Source organism: Varroa jacobsoni, unplaced genomic scaffold (assembly GCF_002532875.2).
Source record: "Varroa jacobsoni isolate VJ856 unplaced genomic scaffold, vjacob_1.0 scaffold_773, whole genome shotgun sequence".
NCBI classification, from domain to species: Eukaryota; Metazoa; Arthropoda; class Arachnida; order Mesostigmata; family Varroidae; genus Varroa; species Varroa jacobsoni.
The window spans coordinates 235,758-242,391 of record NW_019213675.1 but is presented as its reverse complement, the minus strand read 5'-3'; the positions used below and the strand labels follow the sequence as shown (position 1 = coordinate 242,391).

The 6,634-nt window shown below is 42.6% G+C and overlaps 1 protein-coding gene and 1 long non-coding RNA gene across 4 annotated transcripts in view; one reads left to right on the top strand and one right to left on the bottom strand.

The window, feature by feature from the left end:
• Nucleotides 1-4,962, bottom strand: part of LOC111263553 (sodium/calcium exchanger Calx) — a 40,744-nt gene extending 35,782 nt beyond the window's left edge. For 2 of the 3 annotated variants that reach the window (XM_022838731.2, XM_022838729.2), the window contains exon 1: nt 4,576-4,962. The gene's annotated coding sequence lies outside the window, so the exon portion shown is untranslated. The remainder of the gene's footprint in view (nt 1-4,575) is intronic. The other variant, XM_022838732.2, reaches the window with a different exon arrangement.
• Nucleotides 4,905-6,634, top strand: part of LOC111263556 (uncharacterized) — a 17,556-nt gene continuing 15,826 nt past the window's right edge. The window contains exon 1 of the long non-coding RNA XR_015312350.1: nt 4,905-4,970. This is a non-coding gene — a long non-coding RNA (uncharacterized LOC111263556). The remainder of the gene's footprint in view (nt 4,971-6,634) is intronic.

Sequence of the window (6,634 nt, the reverse complement as noted above, 5' to 3'; positions counted from 1 at the left end):
GTTCTTTGAATCTGAACGAAGGTCAGCTATATACTTTATGCACTGGACGAACGCTCAGCAAGAGCTTAAAAGCTTCTTTGTTGGCCAACGTCGACATTTTACATTGCAACGCGAGCTGAAAGAATCCGAGCAAGATTTTTCTAAGGCAATTCGGAAAATCCTCAATAAAGTTTAGGCTTAATGCCTTCATTTTTTGATCAGTTTGAGCCTTACATTTTCAGAATTTCTGACCTGTCATCAGCCAGCTAGAATTTGTTAACTTTGTTGAAACTTTTTGTATGTGAGCTGAGCTTATACGTACCAATATCGCGCGGCGCACTCTAGCTACTAAAAAAAAAAAAAAAAAAAAAAAAAAAAAAACTTGTGATTAAAAAGAATAATATTTTGAAATTGACTATTTTGTGGTCTAGATCCCTAATTAAAGACTTAGTAAGGGTGGATAGTGGTTACATTGAGTAAACACGGATAGTGTATATACACGGTATTGTTTTTGGTACCTTTTACTTTCGAATCCAAACGCAAGAGGTTCAAATCAAAGCAAAGTGAAGGAAGAAGTTGAGAACGTGTTTCACCGATCAGAGCTTATTTTCTTTTACGTAACAGAATACTAATGAACAAACTGCAAATGAACAATCGTTACATATATAATTAAACTCGTATACATCACTCTAAGAATTACTACGAGCGTCGTCGCGACCATACCCTTTGTCATTTTGCCGGCCACAAGCCGTTCACCACCATCTCTACTGCCGTGACATCATCATCAGCAGCAGTAACGCCAGCTCGCCTGCTTCGCTGTTTCCGTGTCCTTTCGTTGGTACTATAGCATTTACTTTTTCTTTCGTTGTTTAGTTGTTGCTATTATTGTCGTTGGTATTTTCCCACCTCTTCGTAGGCCACCTACCCACCCACACGAGCCCGTTTCGTTCTAGCGAAATGCGCGCCTACGGAAGCCGACTTTCGTCGGCTTGAATCGTTGCTGCTGCCGCTGCTAGCCCTGTTCATCAAGGGGGATTGTGTGCACCTCTGATAAATATTCACTATCAGCAGGCGCATATATATCTATATAAGAGTTATGTGTGTGAAATAACGATAATTTTTTTTTTGTAGACGAGGCGATGACCATTCCCGCTAAGGCACTGTAAACCTTTGCCTACTATATCGAGTATAACGCCGATCAAACCAGGGTATATATAGCAAGTTTTCAATAATAAACGCCCTATATTTTTCCATAACAAGTTAAAAATCTGTACCTGTAGTAAAGGGATTGCAGTCGTAGATTTCCTTGAGGCAAGTTGTTTGGCTGGCTGCAGGGTAAAAGTTTATGAAAGCGCGAGTGTCATCGCTACAGAATAAATAAAATTATTTTTTAGCGGAAACCTTTTTTAAAAATGCAACAACGATATACGGTTCGGGCTAAATTGCGTCATTGATCTGTTTGGCTGGGTTTGATTGTAATCGGTTTAGTTGTTGATAGATTATAGTTAGACAAAGATGGCGCTCGGCTGAATAACCATTAGAGTTATTTATTTGAAGAGATCGACTCCAATAGTCAACCTGTAGTCAGTTCTAGCTTTTTATCGCGCCTACCATTTCAGCAACTACTACTGTCTGTTTGAAGAGGATTGCGACCGTAACAAACGACTAAGAAACATGGTGATCTTCGACCGGTATCAAAGTCGAGTGTCGGGCATCGTCAACTCTGGTGGACCTGTGTAAATTTCGTTAGCGTGCATGGAGCTCATATGCTAATTTGTAGTACATCGGTTTTCTTGGGAAAGAGCAAACTGGGACGTCTGCTCACCGATGACGAGGGTGTCAGTGAGCAAACGAAAAATAATAACAATTTCAAACACTTTCGTAGAAGTAGCTGGGTGACATGTTAGGGACGCATATGTTCTTACGTATCGATTAGCTCATGCTGTTAGTCGTCAAGGGAAAAGCAAACACATCATCACAAATGTATTGTGGTCTGCCGGAAGATGCCCACATAATGCAACTATCGGCAATATCATAGAAATCGAGTCGTACAAAGGCTGAAAAAACGTATTCCGTAATTTTGATCAGTGACTCCATATATTCTCAGACTCCCACCTGTTACAATCCACTTAAAAGCGTCATTAAATATGAGCCATCTTCGCCTGGCCAAGGCATGGGCAACCAAATTAATCCGTTTTGCATAAGCGATGCTCGTTTTGAGTTAAATATGATTTCTCTTTAAATTATCGCCTAACCTAAATGTTAGACAGTATTTGTTATTCAATGCCTTTTTGAAGCTTTATCGAAAAGCTTCACCTTTGTTTGTTTGTTTGTTTAGCATGGTGCTGGCCCCTCGCGTAAAGGACCAGCTTCAAAAGCAATAGCAATACCAATATATCTACTGCCACAGCTTGATTAAAGTTAGTCTTCACTTCTGTCTAAATTCGTATAGAGCTTGTACCCTCTATGGCACAGAGATTCGAAGCAAAGCACGTTCTCTAGCTCCGCCAGCGCCATGCGTCCTACTAATCGATAACAGATATTTATTACTAGCTAAATTAAAGCATTGGATGAACAGTATTCAGGAAGGTGACTTGGACTGCGTATCAGGCTCGCTTTTGGTAACTATCAATAATTACAAAAAGGTTTTGCACGGCCGTTGAAACAGGCAGACTTATGTTCAATCAGCACAACGCGGAAAAGATTTGTCCTACGTTTCATTTATATGAATGTGTGCCTATCTTTCGACCATAGGTAAGCGTTGATTTGACTCACGCACCGACACGTATTGAGCAATATTCGACCCGTGAAGATGATCTTCTGCCGTGAGGAAAAAAACCAGGCTTTCAGCTACGTGTTGAAGCTAAGCGCAGAAAATAATGTTGAAACATTAGCAAGACAAGCTGGATTTTTGCATGCTGATATAACAAGAACGATCAACGCATCCACAAGTATACAATTGAGCAACAGCTTCGTCGTCATCGTCCTCTTTCTCTCCCTATACGTATATACGATCGCCTCTGTTCGAATACGGCCTTAGGCGCTTATAAAGCGAAGCCTACGCATTCTAATATTGCGGGATTTTTTATTTCTAGACTTTTTGTACATTAAGTACTTTGTAGCCGTCTTAGAACTTTCAATCTGAAATCTTGTAAAGCTAGTATGAAACATAGTTGAGCAATACATATCACTTTTGGGTTATACCTCTATTGTTAAAGAAAAATATCTCGCAAGTGAGTTTAGAAATGTTCAATTTTAGTTGATCAAAATCTTACATGGATAAAACAATGCGTAAGCCTAAATAAAAAGCGTAAGCCTTATGCTCATATTTAAATGTTCTACCTGCATTCAATTAAACCCTGCTAGCTAAATAGGACAGCTTTGTGAATTAGGTCTTCCCTTATGTCTCCGGACTGAACCTTTATTACGTAATCAGAGAACATTGCCACCAAGGCATGCCATTTCGGGACTGTCATCTATCACTACCGACCTTCAGTCAGCTTCAGCCACCGTTACCTGGCGTTGTCCTTTTATTTATCGTTAACTATGATCATAATTTAGATGCAATTAGTCCAATCCACTGGTAAAAGCGGATACGCAGTGTAGGCGTTAAAGCAATGAAAGACTTGATCGTGTTATGTTTAGTATATTGTTGATTGGACAAAAAGTATTGATTTTCCGTAGGATTCTTCTATGACAAATAGTCGTACGGACGGACAAGTCGATGCAATGTCCTAATGAGGACGTGTCGACGATGCCGTAAAGATGTACAATTGGACGGCTCTTTACTACGGCCACAAACAGTAGGAGCCTATCGATGGAAACAGCATATGTAGCATTCAGCTATACCCGATTGTCACCTATTCGACCAAGCAAATTGGCCTTTCTGGTCAGTGGGAGAATCCCTCGCTCGCTAAACAACAAAAAAAGCTTTTCGGTCATAGGTAAACAGCAGCAGCAGCAGTATCATTAATTAAATGATGATACGTATATCATAATATACATCGCTATACTCGAATACTATACATGGAAAAATAAAATAGTGAGGTTTTAAAACTAGAAAAAAAAGTATAATTGCGCTCTATGTAGTGCAAACAATTACGTGCAACCAATATCTATGATTTCCTGTGTGAGATAAAATGAATATACGTTCTTGCTGATACATAAACCTGCATCAACTTTGCCGTCAATCACTGGCAACAATTTCAATATACATATACTGTCAAAAATCTTTTATTTCGAGAATATCATTAGATAGAATATAGTGATCATATTTATGACGACGAACCGAAATTGTTCTCGTTGAAGGACCGCCCGGTTGAAGTACAGTTAAGAGTACAGCTGTTTATTTACACGTAAGAAAATTCACAATATGTATATACGTAAAGGGTCGACTGCTACCCTGCCTTATATGGCTTTAGCCAGAGCGCAAAGAGCGATGTTTTCTACGTTTCAGTGGAGAGCTATCTCTAAACTGGGAACGTACTGTTTACGCATCTTTAAATCTCGCGACCTGACAGTAGATAATTGTAACGTTTTTTTAATTTATTAGGCCACCAATAGCTCGGCTTGGCCGGCCTGGTGATTTGTACTTACCAGTTTCGAAAAACTATATCCTCAGAAGTCGTCCCTTGTCTTTCACTAGTAAAATTAAGACACTGCTGGAGTTATTACGAAGTAACAAACGGAAACTCTTAACTTTCGCTTCCTCCGTGGATAAACTATGGTACCGTTCGACAGTCAGAGTTGCCCGATTTCACATTGTTCTCACTGCACCATCTCCCTACACTTCCGTTCATATGCATTCAGACAACATACAAATGCACGTTTTTTACGTTCACGTCGAACGTAAAGAACCCACTAACTGTTCCGTAAGATCGCAAAAGATCACAGGCAACTTCCTATGCACAGCCAGCCGTCGTCTACTCTTTCTTCGTTTTCGTCTATTCAAACGGCACCTGCAAACGTTACCACGGCTTCGTGTAATTTAGGTGCGTCAGATGTTGGCAAACGGTTTGTACGTCTCTCTGCAACAACTGCCCCAGCGACGTCTCACGCGGGGCATTTACCATCCGCCATCTACTGCGGCCTGTCCGTTGGTCTGCCTGCGGACGAGTCGGTGCGTCTGTTCGATGCTGTGGTCAGTCTATCGCCACGATTGCGGCAGTGTTTATTGCGGCATCAGCCGGCAACCGTCAAATTTGAGAAAAAAATTCAGTTGCTATTGAAGGGAAGAAGCAACGACAGCCGCAGCAGAAAATCAACGGAGTTCTTATTGTTGTTGTGTGTGTAGCGAGCTGTCTATTGCCGCGCCAATGGTTTTGTTGCTACTTTGGGTGACGTCGTTGAATTCTCGTTATTTCCGTCTCAGCGTTCGTTCGCTTCTGCTCTGACAATCACGGCGGCGGCGGCGGCGGTACAAGCACCATGCGAAAGGCAGCGGAACGCCCGCCGCAGCTACCATACGAGGCAGAAGAGCAGGAAAGGGGTTTCCTGCAGTTGCCAAACAGCAACGCTGCTCCTACGAATGTCTTTTGTTGTTACAATGTCTCAGTCGCCATTGCCCGTCATGCTATCCTAGTGGTGGGAATGTAGACGATCGTAGACTACTCCTACTCTTGAGCAAGCGAAACAGCGATGTTCATAGGTGCCTCTTCTCTCAGCCGGTGCCTCTCCGTATGTCCGCACCTGGCTAATTTGCTTATTGGTCTTATGTGTCAGTCGATTCAGTTGACGCCAGCAGTGGCCGTCGCCAGCACATGGCTCGACCCTCAGCAGCTTGGAGAAAGAAACAACAGCAGAAATGACCCTGGCCGGCCGTCGCCGTATCGCTAGGGTAGTTGGCGGCTGTCGCTATTAAGCGTCCGCGCCCATGTTGCTCCGTCACCAGCGCCAGCGACGCCGTCAGCCAAACAAACAGACAGACGAGCAGCCATTGAATTGCAATGGTACGTTGAGCCTCGCCCCATCCTCCCTGTTCTATTGCAGCAGTGTCAGTTGTAACAAGAACAGCAGCTGTCAATGGAAGGATTGCGTCCATTGCTGGCCAAAAGCGCTGCGAGGCTCTGTTGAGCGCGCGCTCAATTTCTTCTGGTCTAGCTACTGCCACTGCTGTTATGGCTGCTACCCTATTTCGGCGCGGTACCCACAGGCGACTACATTTAGGACACGGCCGGAAGATTTCCTCTGTTGTGTCCAATGCTGCAGTGATCATTTAGAGCATTTTTCACGGAAGATATTCTCGCTGTTCGCGAATTTTTATCCTGTCGCCTGTTTCTTTTCTTCGTTTCCCGTTAAGCGATTACTAGCTAGGTTGTTATCAGGAACGATGTTCAACATATAAGCTGGCTATGAAATTTAGTGAAAAGTGAAGGTATATAGATGGTTCATGATCGTTGACATAGAACTGGCGCAATTGTTGAGGCGAAATGCGGGACACCGCTCGACGAAATGCTCGAAAACGATTCGATACCACGGGTCAGTGTTTCCAGCCTGCCCATAATAACGTCATCATAATAACACAGCATTAACTGGTAGGGTCTGAAGCTAACTGCGAATCGCCTAGAGCAAGATTATATTGGATACGATCAGCTGCATCTCATACAAGTCGACAACAGGGAAAATATGTGCCACCTATCAAAAATCACATATATAT